Source organism: Herpailurus yagouaroundi, unplaced genomic scaffold, assembly GCF_014898765.1.
Source record: "Herpailurus yagouaroundi ecotype Mexico unplaced genomic scaffold, PumYag 250, whole genome shotgun sequence".
Lineage (NCBI taxonomy): Eukaryota > Metazoa > Chordata > Mammalia > Carnivora > Felidae > Herpailurus > Herpailurus yagouaroundi.
Window position 1 is genome coordinate 803,905 of NW_024412467.1, and position 14,812 is coordinate 818,716.

Genomic DNA, 14,812 nt, shown 5'->3' on the forward strand with positions numbered 1-14,812 from the left:
CAAGAGGGAAGACCCAGGTGGGGTCCCGGGAGGGACGAGTGTGCTTCGGCTGTCAGGGACTTGAAATGAGAACCTTCTCCTCACCCTGAAGATTCCTGAGGCCCAGCCACCCGCACGCGCCGTTCCCGGTCTCCCGGAAGTCGTCTCCTAAAGGTAACAAAGCTCGTTCCCCATCTGTGAGGCCCAAGTGTTGGCAAAAACTTCTCTGCCCTCTGGAAATTTCACGAGTGGAATCTCTTCACCGTTGTGTTTTTCAGGACTCTTTCTGGTGCCGGGAACGAAACCAGATCTAAACTACCTTAAACAATGAAAATCATCGGAAACACGCATGAGTAGCTCCTAGACTCAAAGAAAGCTTTGGTAGAATCCAGGCTACACGAGAGATTTGGGCGGGGGTGGGGGGGGAGGACAGCTAGAATCCGAAGCAGGCTCCAGGCTCCCAGCTGTCAGCACAGAGCCATGATCTGATGTAGGCGAACGTAAGGAATAGAGCTCTCAGCTCTCAAAAATGCCTTAAAGGCTATTGATTTCATTTTATGTCAAACCCAGGGACGGAGCTGACCCCCGCGTGGGTACCCCACCGCCAATCCCACGGCCCCCACGCCTCCTTGCCAACAGAAACCTGTTTTCCTTCACATGACAAAATCCCCTCCACCTCCTCGGCTTTGGAGGAGATAGACCCCCCCACTCCCGGCTCCAGAAGAAGAATTAGGATTGACCTAATCAGTCACAGTGGGCCTGCTCCGGGGAATAATTCCCCCCAGTTATGCACATCTAGCCGGAAATCTACCGGGAGCAGACAGGAGACGTCGTCCTCCACAAGAGACAGAGGAAAGAGGCCTGTCTGGGTTTTTGTCTTGTTTTGTTTTGTTTTGTTTTCCTTCCGGACTTGAAAGCTCGTGAGAGTGTGAGGAACTGCAGGGAAACCGGCTGGAGCGTGAGATCCATCTGTTGAGACGGGACGGGGTGCAACGATTTTTTACCAGTCTGGGTCCCGAGGACATCGTGGAGCCGCTGAATTAACCACGCGCTGGGCTTCCTCACCCTCTGGGCTTGTTGCGTGTGGCAAAGAATCCACTTCGTTTGGGCCGTTGAAGGTCGTGGTTTCACCGGCTGTGGATCCATTGCCGAAGGTTTCCTGTTTGTTACTGGGGCGGCATCTTTAGAGGTCGCTGTCATGGACGTTGTGTGTCAGCATTCAGTTCTAAACCCTCCCGGTCGCCGGCATCGGGACAAACTCCGAAGCAACCACACAGGTGCCACGAAAAATGCCAGGCCCGTGTGCCTTTGGTTCGCTTTCTCTTCCGTCCCATCAGGCTAGACACTCTCTTCGCTTAGGAAGCTTCTCGGCCACTGGCTCCAGCCCAGCCCTACTGTGCGTCACTAGCTTTAGACCTGCTGGGCCTGCCCCGCCCCGGCAGCCTCACAGCCGAACTCAGGAAACCGGACCCGCAGCGCTGTGCCCAGAACTCCTCGGGGCTTCCACCGAAACCTCCGGGTTAGGAGAGCGTGGATTCACACGCCTGCACGCAGGCCTCGCCCTCCCTCAGTTCTTCAGGCACAGAAGTTCACTGGGGAACTCAGTTATTGCTGACCCTGAGGGTGCTGCCCTCAAGGGACACGCAATTCAGTGAGCGACACCCCCCCCCCCCCCGCCCCCGGGCAAACGGCCCGTGGGCAACACAGCGCCATCTAGGGGAGCCCCGGGCGCTCTGCGCCGACGACAGCGGGAAGGCACAAAGCCCAAACTGGGTAAGAAGGAGTCTGACCCGGTTGGCGGTGTTTCCCACCGCCTGCGGTCACGCTGGTCCCCGACCCCCGGCTTCCCGCAGCTCTCCAACAGCCAGGCCGCAACACCTCCATCATTTGGGGTTGGCAGGGGCTCGGCCACGAGGTCAGTGCCCTGAGCCGGCCGGACACCGAACTAAGGAGTCCTCGAGGTAGACCGCGAATCCGGAAAGGGGCCGAGTGCACGCGAGCGACACCCAGAAGCCGGGGGACGGAGGAATGCGAGCACCTGGGGAAGACTAATTACTGATGCTCGAACGGCCGCCTCCGCCGGCGGGGCCAGTGGCGCAATGGATAACGCGTCTGACTACGGATCAGAAGATTCCAGGTTCGACTCCTGGCTGGCTCGGCGGCCCCCGTCCTTTTGGGGGCAGAGGGGGCGGTGGGGCTTACCACCTGCAGGGGCTGTTTTATTATGAGGAGTTGCATTAGAACTCTGCTTCCGTCCCCACACCCCTGAGGACGGAGGGAAGACGTACGAAGCAGGCCAGTCTGGCACAAATGGACTAATGACATCTTCGACACCAGCCCATTTTGCATGAAACCGTCTCCGGTTTGGGGACGCTCGCCCCTTTGTTACCGCTCCGAATCCTCTGACAATCCTGCTCCGTTTCCTCCGGTGCGGGGCCGTCGGAATCCACACCGCAACAATCCACAGCGACTTCATCCCGGATGGAGGAGAGAAGCTGGAGGGCGAGGACAGAACGCACGGGAATCATCCACCAGCCACCCCCCCCCCTCCACCCCGAGAGAGAAACAGCTGGGAGACGATGAGCCCTTCTCACGGTGACAGGGAAGACCTAGAACCTTGTGGCTACCCAGTGGCAGGGTACGGGGCTGGGCTCAGCTGGGCGGCCTGGGGGCCCAGACGCAGCGGGGCTCCCCCCGCCCCCGCAGGTGCAGAGCAGCCGCCCCACGTGGCGCAGTGCGCGCCCTGCGCATCGCGCCCCTCCAGCCCCGGGCCTCCAAAGTGACAGGTCCCTGTGGCCGCTGCTGCTGCAGGGCTCGTCCCCACTGCGGGGGCAGGGGGGGGGGGTTGGTCACCGACGCACACGCGAGCGGGCCAGCCGACAGAATGGCAGAGAGAGGATCCCGGCCAGTAAAGGGACGGACTTTCTATCCTACTTCGAGACCAACGCTGGAGGAGCGCAGGGGGCAGCGGAGAGAATTCGGGCGACAGAAAAGAGAACAGAAGGGCCTGGGCTGAGCGGCTCTTCCATCCTGGCGGCCCAAACTTTGTCTTTGAACTTTGGGGAGCGGAGAAACGTTCCTGGAGTCCAAACTCAGGTGCCACCAGCACTGGTCGCCGCTCCAGTGACAACCACTATTAACAGCCCCGATGTGTCTCCCACGGGCAAGTGTGTAGGGATTTGCACCCGCGTTGGCTTCCTGCTCGCAAACCCCGCGGTCTCAGACCTCCCTCTGTACATCCGCTTCGCTCTGCGCTGGAAATCCCTCACGAGGTCATCGCTCTCCAGATGACCCAGATCACCAGCGAGGAACCGACGTGAGCGGCTCGTGTGACTCGAAGAAAATAGGACTTGAAGAAAACGAACCTGAATCAGACCTCTCCAGGTAGGGGACCCTGCAGTGGGAAAGTTCCCATGTCCTCTGCCTCCTGCGATGACCCCACTTACAACTCAACCCCCCCGGGCCCCCCCCCCCCCCAGCCTGGCCTGTGTCTAGACCCACTTCCTGCTGTGACGCGGTACCCGGGTGACCCTCCCAGACCCGCCGAAAACAAAACTACTTCCTCTCCCAGACCGTCAGGTTGACTGATGGCAAACAGGTACCTCCGGCCCCTTTGCTGCTGGATTCCTGCCCCGTTCCCGGGGTGCACCCCACCTTTGTGTCCAAAATGGAAGCATTTTCATTCTCCTGAAATTGGCTTCAGCCTCTGATTGCAGTCCCAAACCTGCTCTTTGTGAAGGGGACCGTGGGGGTAACACGTCTTCCTAACGTCTCTGTTAACTGGATTCATTTTGTTCTTAAAACAGCGATGTCGATTGACATCTTGCACACGGGAAAATAAAGTCACGTTGAACCCCCACGTTGGGGTCTTCCGATGGGGAGAGGAAAGTCCCACCGATCACCCTGCTGGACCAATTCCTTGCCTCGGACCTCAAAACCGAGGCCCACTTCCTCCTCCGATGTCTGCATTACGGAATGCCTTTTCTCCACGCACAGGGCAGTGGTTCCTTGGGACCTCTCTCCATAGAATTCAATATGAGATCAGATTTGAAAGAGTTTCACACCCAAGGGCCTTGGGGTCAATGCCATCTAGCATCTAGGGACGCACTCTGACCCCCCCCCCCCCCAACAGCATGCAGTAGGCCCTCAAATGAAGATTTGCCGGATGCGTAAAGGTGTCCAACTCCAACAGAGTTACTGGAGAGTACTTCTGGCTAGACCCTCACGATAATGCCCTGACCTCCCGGCCTCCCGGCCTTCGCGCTCAGTTTAGTGCTGCCCCCTGTTGGAGTGTTACTGAAATGCAAATTCAGACACAGCCCAGACTAAATTCACTTACCAGCAAACTTAGCTACAGAGACTGTCCAAATGCTTTATCCTGACATCCAAAGCCATTCGTGAGGAGGGCTGGCCCGTCGAACACCTTCACTCCTGGCATTTTTTCCCGTGCACGCTCGAGCAAAAGTAAGTCCTTCCTAATTTGCCTTCAAGCCCTGTTGTTTCATTCTTCAGGGACTTGGCAGATTCTCTCGGGTTAAAGCAGACGAACGGCTTCTCATCCTCAAAACGGCTGTGAGCACCTCCTTGAGTGGATGTGCACAGAGAAAGAGAACGACGAATTGAGAAAGCTCAGATTTTTCTTCCCCTTCTGGCCTGATTTGACAGGCAGTGCCCGGAAAGAAGCCCAGATTTTCTTCCGAATGGAAGAAAACCCAGCTTCCGATCAAAGCCTTAGATCCAGTTTTGGGGGGGGGGGGTAGGCCATGACAGCGGTAGATCCCAGACCGCCACACTCAGATTCCCACTGAGGGCGTCACAGTCACAACCTGAGCAGTAACCGCTACATGATCACGGCCGGCCACTAGCAAAAGCTGGTCACTTCCATTTCTTACAAATTAATCGTGGCAACTGCCTCTTCCTTAAGCCACTAAGAGCTCCAAAAGGGGTGCTGTGATTGCCCAGCAGAAACGAGTATTCAAAAACGCCACGGGTGACGCGTTCTTGCCTCCTTTCGGCTGTGTGCAATTATCTCGTCCGTTCCGGGAAACCAGAGGGCCCCCCAGCGAGCATGTGGCCTCAGTTTGAGAATGGTTTCTCCTCGAATTGACCCTATGAAAGAGTACAAGACAGAGGGAAACTGTCCCCTCCATGTCACCAATGTCTGAACAGGCGATAGCTGGGACCAGCATCGTCCTAGACACCGCCAGGATCTAGACCGTCAACTTTTCAAGAAGCCTTTACCCTAGAGGAAGTATGGGAAGTGTAACAGCAATTTCACATACTTTCCGGTACAGAATTAAAAAAAAAAAAAAAAGATGAAGAGAGAGACAGGTGGGGCACTGATGCAGTTAGAGAGGTCGGGGAAGGGCTCTCTAAGGCCGTGACATTTGAGTAATGGTCTCCGTGATGCAAAAGAGTCAAGTCTGGACACAGAAGAATGGAGAGGCTGACAGCTGGGGTGGGGACCTCTCTGGCCCTTGTTGCCAGAACTTTATGCTGGGCTCTTGGTGTATCTAAGGCTTCGGCTCAAGGTGAAGAAGAGGAAAGGCCGTCAGCGTGGGATGAGATGCAGGGACGTCCCACGGGCCAGCCCCCTAGGAGTCATGACCTTCCCGAACTCACCCTTGCCGGAACTCTCGCTAGATCTGACACCTGCTGCGGAAGCAATTACCCTACAGGATTTTCTGCTGGGCATTTGCTGTGTGACTGGGTCAACCTGCCGCTGACTGGGTCCCTTGACAGATAGCTAGCTGTCTTGGGGCACAGAGGTGGCCTTGGAAAAGGTTCTCATTGGTTCCGCTTGTGACCTAGCAGGCGATCCCCAGGAATTCGCCCCGGGTGTCATCAAAACGTGGGAGCACGACGGTAGGGGTGAGGCCCAGGCACCTTTAGCCGCCTGCCGCCACGCACCGCCTGTTCCCGACGTGCCTGCGGGCGTTTTCTCTGACAACCCTGGGTCACAGCCTTCGTTTCCGTCACTCTGATCTCAGGGCCGCCCGGTGCAGAGGCCTCCGATCCACACTCGCCTCCATCTGACATCGGGCGTCATCCTTCTCCCTTTCCTTCCCGGGCTAAATAAACCTTCACGCGAATCTCAGTCGCGGGGAGCAGGGGTCCCTTCCCGCCGCCCCCGAAATCCCTTTCTTCGGGCCCGGAGAACCAGGAGTGGCCGTCGGCGCATCCCCGGGCTCGGACGCCCCTCGCGGCCTGCCTGCGACCGCCTTCCGTCCCGCGGACCGCGGCCTGTCGGGCTTCTCCCCCTCCCCGTCCCGTCTGCGCCGAGAAAGAAGAAACAAAAAATTCAGAGTCCGTTATTACCTCCGTTTGAACTTGCCGTGCAGGTCAGAAGCCCCGCGGTTGCCCCGGGGCGTGGAGGTCGCCGCCGCCGGCAGGGGGAGGACGGCGCGGGAGGGGGGGGAGAGGGCGGGCTCGCGTCCCCCCAGCCCCGTCTCGGGCGCAGTGCGGCTGCGGGGACCCCGCTGTCCCCGCCCGGCCGCCCCGAGGCACTTCGTCGTTCACTCCAGTAATGAAACAGGCCTCCCCCTCCCCCCAGGGCGTTCCTACGGCCGCGCCTGCGCTCCCCTCCCCCATTCCCCCCACCTCCCCCCGGTACCCTCCGCGCCCGCATCCCCCCAGGAGCAGTTTGGCGCCTACGTTCCGCGGCGGTCGTGCTTCTCCGCCCTTCCGTGGGGCACATTCGGGGTCTGGCTGTTCGTCTGCAGTACCGACCGGGACCGCCAGGCGGCGCACGTTTACCCGGGCAAAGGCGCATCCCGGAACAGAGGCGAGGCGCCCCCACGCGGGGTTTCCGTGGTGCAGCGGTCATCACGCTCGCCTCACACGCGAGAGGTCCCCGGTTCGAGGCCGGGCGGGAACAGCGTGCGCCTTTTTGCCTCCTGACCCGGGGCCATCCCGCCGCCCCCTCCGGAGGCCGCCTCGGCGCGGGCGTGGGGGGGTCCCGTCCCGGGGGACTCCCTCCCGACCCGAAAGGGCGCGCTTCTGTCCCGGAGAGCGCGCGACGGGAGGCTCTGGCGGCACCAGATCTTTTGGCGACTCTGTCCCCCTCCGCCCCCCGCGGAGGGACCGGTGACCGCCGCGCCCCGGGCCTGGCGGGTCTCGAGAAGATGCGCGCTCAGCTGAATCCACGTTCCGCGTCCATGAACTTGACCCGCCCGGTACTCTGGGTCCCCGAGGACGGGGAATAATGGAGACCACGCATCTCCTTATTAAAGAAAACCTGGAGGGACCCACGGCACGTGTCTGGGGAATTAGCTCAGGTGGTAGAGCGCTCGCTTAGCATGTGAGAGGTGGTGGGATCGATACCCACATTCTCCAATTTTGGCCTCGGCCCCACGTGGACTGCTAGGTTGTAAAATCTGTGACCCTGAAGGGCCAGGCACAGCCAGTCGCTGTTTTTCTCCGTTGTCCCTTGCAGCCCTGCCCTAAGTGCAACACGGCTCAGGGACGTGCAACGCGCGTAAACCAGATTCAGAGAGTCCAGTAAACCCAAGAGGGATAAATCCAAAGAAAATCACACCCGAGCACATCACAGTCAAACCGCTGGAGATGAAAGAAAAGCACGTGAAAGCTGCCAGGGGAAAACGAAACCACAATCTGCATGTTTGTGGAATTCTTATCAGAAACCATAGAAGCTAGAGAGACAGGGAAGGATGTTTTTCTAAATGCTAAAAGAAAATAATTGTTAAGCTGAAATTTTATCTGTAACAAAAATATCCTTCAGACAGGAAGGTGAGATAAATACACTTCTCACTTGAAAGAGGACCGAGAAAATCCACTGGTATCAGAACAGCTTTAAAAACAAACAAACAAACAAACAAACAAACAAAAACTGGACTGAAGAGAATTGACAGGGAATTTGGAGCATCGGCAGCAAAGGAAGGGGTGCCGGAGTGGCTCAGTCGGTAGAGCATCTGGCCCTTGATGTCAGGATCGTGAGTTCAAGCTCCATATTAGACACGGGACCCACTAAAAAATAGGTGAAGGGATAATTTCTCAGCAGAAAAGCGAGTATGATAGACGGATATTCTCTGGAGCTCTTCAAAGTCCTTTTTATAATTTTTTAAGTAAGCTCCTGATAACCGAAAGCAAAAAATTATAACACTGATTAATTTTCATTTCATCTAAATATACTATATTCACGACACAAATGGGTTAGAGTTAAGGGATCTAAAAGGTGATAAGGTTTCTAGGTTCGACCTGAATGGTATGACATTGATTCTAAAATAGACTGCAAAATGTTAAGTATGTATAGGGTAATACATGTGCGAATTGCTATTGTTAATAACCTAGATAATGGCTACATACCTATACAAATAGGTATAGTAAAACACACACACACACACACACACACACACACACACACACACTAACACAAAAGACAAATTAATAGTGTGTTTCTAAGAGTCAAAAGGAAGTAAGAAGACAGAAAAAGGAGAATGAAGCACAGAATGAACAAAGTAAAAATCACAGACCTATACACAAACATATCCTTAATAACATTAAACGTAACTGGTCTAAACACAGCAGTTACATACTAGAGATGGTCAGAATGTATGAAAAATAAACCATGGCCCAAACATGTGCTGATTACAAGAAACTCACCTCAAATATAATGGCTTCGGTAGAGTAAAAGAATGGGGAAAATTAAGCCACTAAGGAAAAAAAAAAGTGAATTGGATATGTTTATATCCGACAAAGTAGATTTCAAAGCAAAGAAACTTTCCACATATAAAGAGAGAGGTGGTGTGATTATTTGGTGTCTGTTCACCCAAGAGATGGAACTTCTAAAGGTGTATGCATCTGGCCACAGATCTCCCAAACTCAAACAAAAGTTAATAAACCTAAAAAGAAAATCAAACCAAAAACTCCACAGGTGTTAACACTTGTCTCTATCAGTTGATACATCTAGTAGGTAACAAATCAGCAAATACGTTGAAGAACTGAACACCAGCATCCACCGATTGACCTTATAGAGCAAAGTTACAACGTAGGTAAGGAAGAAGAAGCAAAGATTGGGAGAAGAGGAAGATCGTACCAAAACTAGAAAACCAAGAATGGTCAGTGTGCAGAAGAGTGACGTTACTAAAATTGATACTTTAGGAGTTTACAGAGTTATCTATCTGTAAATGCCCGGGGGCGGGGAGAAAGTGGTGAAACTGGGAATTGGATAATTTCCTTCCCATCTCTTGTGGGCTGGGGTCGCCAGATTCCTTCTGGAGCTCCTGAGCTGAGTACCATGCCCAGCCAAGAGCATCTCCCCAGCGAATAAGTCCTGAATTAATGGAAGAGAAGTGATAGATGCAAAAGAATTGCACAAGAACAAAGTTCGGTAATTATCAAGTCCCCGGATGTGGGAGTTGGAGGAGGAGAATGAGTGAAAACTGACTTGGAAGTCTAAGCCCAAAGGAAGGCAAGCAGAGGGCTAGACGGGCTACTGCGGACAACAGAGGCGTCTTGAGTTGGAGCAGAGAAAGAGCTCCCACGGTGCAGTCTAACACATCTTCTCAATTCGGGTTTTGCCACTGAGCAGCTCTGGGAAATTAGGAGCAATACTGAATTTATCTGAACCTCCATTATATCTGGGAAGTGCAGATTTTGATAAATAGTTGTGTTGCCCGAATCCTACTGGACTCTGAGATAAGCTCCACAAATCTCTCTATAATTACTGGTGTGTCACAAAGCAAAGCAAAGAAAAAGGCTTTTACTACGTTTGGTTTGTGCTTTTCGCAGGGAGGATGCCTCCAGTCAGGTAGATGTCAGGGGAGGTAAAACAGAGGAAGACAGAGAAGTACGGGCTATAGACAGATGTGAGGATTATTTACTCACTTATATTCATTCATTTAGTCCTCCAGGCTGTGAACTCCTCTTAAATAAGCACCTCGTATGTTGGTTTCCAACAAAGGAGACCTTGGAAGGCGTAAGATCGCCTGAGATCTCCGAGGGCAGGAACAACCACATCACTGGAACCCCGGAGCAGCAAAAGCCAGGCATTACTGTCCCCAGTCCTGCAGCCCCGATGGACCTAGCCTTGGGCAGATTCCCGGAAAAGCCTGGACTTCACGGATCTTGGGCGTAAATTCCTTCGGGTGCGGCATTGGCTTATACGGAGTGATTTTCAAGTAGCATCGATTGTATTTCTTGAAAGCTGGAAACCAATAAAGCAGCGGTGCTTGGAAAATATTTGATATTTTACTTTAAATGTGAGCAGCCCCTGCAAGCTGCCCTCTTAGCGCAGCCGGCAGCGCGTCAGTCTCATAATCTGAAGGTCCTGAGTTCGAGCCTCAGAGAGGGCAAGCTGGGTCTCTTTTTTTTCTTCACGTTTGGCCAGAACCTAAGATTACTTTGATTTTTTTTTTTTAAAGAAAGAAAGAACACAAAGTAAAATTATCAAGTGGCTCCTGATAAGGATTTTTTTTTTCAAGACTGACTCAGTACTTGCTGAGGACAGTGAAATCAGTTTGGTAGTTCGTTGGGCTTCCCAGGAGTTTCAGGAAAATGAACGCTGGAGAAACTCAGATTGTGCCAGAAACTACAAGCTATACTGTGTTGTTGGTCTTCTTCTCTGTCTTATGCAAGAAGCAGGGGAAATTTCTCTTCCAACTCCCCGCTCTGAAGGTCCCCCAAGTGCAATTAAGGGGTGAGAGAAGTGTAAAATCCTTTTTGACTCTTTTAATCCTTCAATAAATATTTCTAGAGCACATCTAGCTGATCAATGGGCAGTTCTGGGGGCAGTAATTAAAGAGTGTAACAATGCAAAAACTCCCTCCCTCCCGGAGCTGCATCCCTGTGCGGGGGGGGGGGGGGGGAGAGGAACAGACAAGAAGCAAATAGGAAAAATGAAGGATGACCCAGTGACAACGTTTACTGTGGGGGGATCGGTCGACAGTAAAGGGGGACGGGAGCGTGGAGGTGGTTCGTTCAGCTTTCTGGGAAAGAGAAGAGTTAGCACCTTGAAGATACTTTTCAGTCTCTCCTTCTTGCTTGTTGAGATCCTTGTGCCTTAGTTCTTCTAACACTGTCACTAGCGTAATTTTTAGCCATCAAGGCGACTGGGGGGGGGGGGCGCGGTAGGAGAGCTATTTGCAGGTTGAGGTTAGAATTCACCACCAGGGTTCTCGTCTCGGACAGAACAGCCTTTCTTCTACGTGGAAAACGTAGCTCCTGGGGAAGGGAAGAGCCCGTGAGGGCTTGAGAAACGGATTGTTCTCTGGGCAAAGCAGGAGGCCGGGCTGCGGGACGTAACGTGCGCAGGTAGCAGGGTCCCGGTCCCCTGAGGAGCGCGGGACGTCGGGATGGTGAAGCAGCGGACCCGACTCAAATGTCCGTGGTGGAGAGAAACCTTCTCGATTTCATTCCGCGCTTTGCCGGGCACGTGCATCGGAGTTGTTACCTACTGAGTTCAGGCGAGGAAGGGAGAAAAGAAACACGTGGTTTCTTCCACGATGCAGAAAAGCCTTTTCCCATGATTTCTGACTCCACGTCTCGAACATCCCTGACAGATAATTAGGATGAAAAGAGATTCTGACGCCTGGAGCATCGGTGTTGATCTTTCCTGACCATTTCTTGACTTCTCTAAAATGAAATGCTGAGTAAAAGCCAGTTTCGATGTCCTCTTACAAATTCTTCCTCTTCGCCCTCGCCCTCCCTTATCCTTGTCCCCGGATCCTAGGGTCTCCTTATGCCAATCCTATCTTTCTCTGGGAGTTAGGGAGAGGGATCAAGCCCGACCCAGTGACCGGGGCCACGCTGGGAGGGGCTGGAGGTGCATATGTGAGGCCCAGGGGTCCCCCACGTTCTCCTCCTGGGTGGCCATATCTCCAAATCGGGTGCCAATCGCAGCCCTGCTTTTACAGGGAGATACACAACTTCTGGGACAGCCCTGTCATTTCAACGGGGCACCCCACCCGGCTGGGACCTTTCATTTGCCTTCTGGCTGCCGTTCAAGATAGTGAAAGCGTTACGGAGCTAGAGCACTGTCATGGCGACCAACGGCAGGTCTCCCTTTGCCCCACAGTCCCCGACAGAAACATCAGTTTCGGTGCTTTTGCTGAAGTCATATTTGAGACGCTCTGCCCTCGGTCGGGTCGTCTTCAATGGGTAGTGACGCAACCCCACACACCCGGTGAGATCCACACAATGGGCTGGGGCACGTGCCCGGAAGGACCACAGGTCAAAAAGAGGCTTCGAGCATGAGAATTGGGTCAGATGTTAGAATGCCCTTCTTTGCAGTGAGAGTCGTGGGAAAGACCCCTGTTTTCTCCAGCAACGATTCTTCCTTCTTTCTTAATAGGCTCCTGCGGTCCCTAGGGTTTCTCTCCTGAACTCAATCCCAGGAAACGTCGGGCCTTTTGTAAAAAAAAATGGCAATGTATGCATTTCTGGTGCTTTTCTGATTTCACACCCAAGGCAGCTCAGGCTTAGCCTTTGACCCACACTGTCACCGGGCTGTAGACAAAGAAGAAAAACCTGAGAAAGAGCTGGGGAGAGGGCGACCGTCATCTGCACCGGGCTGTGCTGGGCGTTTCCGACTCAAGATTCCCAGCTTTAGGCTAGTGAGAAGGTGGGCCCTCTGCCCTATTTTCTGGACAGAGAGGTCCTGGTGAGAAGAAGGCCTCCCTGCTTAGCCTCGGGAAGCAAAGAAGGCCGGCGAGGAGCACCTAGAGACACAGGGTGAAAAGGGAACCTGCGGGTCTGCGGTGTCTGTGCCCCACGTGTCTGGAGGGGAACACAAAGCCCCAGGCTGTCAGGGGCAAGAAGATGGGGAAACTAGGGGGATTCTCAGAGAAAGGCCATGAAAGGAGAGTAGAAGTACGATCTTCCTTAGGGAGATTCATGACCCGTCCGCCAGGACCCATTCATGCTGTTATTCACATGACAGATGAGTGGATCTGTCCACTATGGACATGAGTGGATCTGGGCTTCCATTCACGAGACATTAATTAAAAATCTCTTCCGTATCTGCCGCTTGGGCTCAAGCCTTCTCCGTGCCCGGGATTCCTTCTTCTCCCTCCGATGTCTACACCCGGTGTCTCGACGACTGCTGTACATCTGTCCTCCCCAACCTCTGCAGAATCCTTCTCTCTCTTCCCACTCGTGTATCCCTTCACCCATTCTATGATGTTTATGGAGGATGTGTTTATTCTATGCGGGCAGCACCCTGGGCCCTGAGGATACAGACTCATGGTACTCGGAGGCGCAAGAGTTAATAGGACAAACCCCAACCCTTCGACATCTCCCCAGTGTCTTTCTGTTCTCGTCAGTTTCGGTGTCCCCATTGCCAACCTCGCTGGCATTCCACATTAAAAACCGTTCCTACAATGTTACTTTGGTTATGTAAACCATCTGCCTGGAGTTTTCTGAAAGGTTCTGGAGCTGCACACTATCTCCCCAACATAGAGCCTCCCTATGCAGGTTTCCTAACCACTGCCTCCCTCCGTGTCTATTTCACACACACACACACACACACACACACACACACACACACACACGCACACACCCCACCCTAACTGAACAGGTATATTTCTTAACACAGGAATTCCTACATACGTACCTGTTCTTTCTCCCTGTTGACGCCTCCTCGGGACTCCTCAACGTCCATTTTTTATCTCTTCATGCTGATACAATCTCTCCTCTTAGTTCCTATAGCTCTGCCTGTTTGGGATTTTCTGTTTTGTATTACTTTGTTTTTTTTGTTTGTTTGTTTGTTTGTTTGTTTTTCCGGCTCTTCTCCTGGTCGTGGATCTGTAACTGCCACACGACTTGCTTTACGTAGTAAGACTCGAACATCAATCTCCGAACGCCCTCAGGGCGTGGGTTTCCGTAGTGTAGTGGTTATCACGCTCGCCTAACACGCGAGAGGTCCCCGGTTCGAAACCGGGCGGAAACAGTCGGTTTCTTTTGCCTTCCCGGAGAAATCACCGGTTCCTATTCTAGGCAGCCCCACCTGAGAGGAACGAGTGATCCTCTCCCTTTTCTCGTTGGGTTTTTGTTTTTGTCTTTAGGACACAGAGAACCATCCTGAGATAGCTGGGCCATTTTAGCCGATGTATTCTGGATGAGCCCTTTCCCGGAGATGTGTCTTCTTCTAGTCCCGGAGAATTTGAAACGTGCAAGTTTGGGGACTCCGGAGTTTTCCCGTGGCTGCTTCCTCCTCCTTCCCCTGGCAGAGGACAGGGTACCCGTCGCTCTCTGGCCCTGGGTCATCTCGGAGAAGACACGCCCTTAGTGGCTCCTGATTTCATACTAAAGGCTCTGACATTTTCTGTGCTGGGGGCCGCCCAGGACAGTGAGCACTGACTGAGGGGAGGACCGGTAAGGTCAAAGACTGGAGGAGAAAGCGGTTGGGGTGGGGAATTAGCTCAGGCGGTAGAGCGCTCGCTTAGCATGTGAGAGGTAGTGGGATCGACGCCCACATTCTCCAGACTCTGCTGTTTTGACCCAGTGTTCCAGCTCACAACTCCACACCTTCCAACCCATTGAATTCACTGAGAAAATATTAGACACTTCGAACCCACTAATTTGGATGCTTTTTCGTACCTTGCCCCTGAGCAAGTTCAAGACCAGCCTTCTTTGGCTCTACCTGTGCGGGGTAAGGAGATCTACAATCAATTTATGACTTGTTTTGTTTCTACAGAGGAGCTGTGATCCCAAGGGACACATTCGGTTGCTCTTTTTCTCCATTTCTCCTGCAGCTTGGCCCTCCTGACAAGCGCAGGGCAGAGCAGAGTGAGGAAGGATCCAACTGCCTTCTCAGTGGACTGAGATGGTGAACCCCAAGTGACCAGAAAATACTGGGGAAGACACATGGAAAGCA

At 53.4% G+C, this 14,812-nt stretch overlaps 5 non-coding genes across 5 annotated transcripts; all 5 read left to right on the plus strand.

Annotated features, from left to right (window-relative positions):
* Positions 1–2,064: 2,064 nt before the first annotated feature.
* On the plus strand, positions 2,065–2,137 carry TRNAR-ACG (transfer RNA arginine (anticodon ACG)). The gene has a single exon. It is a non-coding gene; the product is annotated as a tRNA-Arg (tRNA).
* A 4,646-nt stretch (positions 2,138–6,783) lies between these two features.
* On the plus strand, positions 6,784–6,856 carry TRNAV-CAC (transfer RNA valine (anticodon CAC)). Its single transcript has one exon. It is a non-coding gene; the product is annotated as a tRNA-Val (tRNA).
* A 385-nt stretch (positions 6,857–7,241) lies between these two features.
* TRNAA-AGC (transfer RNA alanine (anticodon AGC)) lies at positions 7,242–7,314 on the plus strand. Its single transcript has one exon. It is a non-coding gene; the product is annotated as a tRNA-Ala (tRNA).
* Positions 7,315–10,219: 2,905 nt separating this feature from the next.
* On the plus strand, positions 10,220–10,292 carry TRNAM-CAU (transfer RNA methionine (anticodon CAU)). Its single transcript has one exon. It is a non-coding gene; the product is annotated as a tRNA-Met (tRNA).
* Positions 10,293–13,812: 3,520 nt separating this feature from the next.
* TRNAV-AAC (transfer RNA valine (anticodon AAC)) lies at positions 13,813–13,885 on the plus strand. The gene has a single exon. It is a non-coding gene; the product is annotated as a tRNA-Val (tRNA).
* Positions 13,886–14,812: the final 927 nt, after the last annotated feature.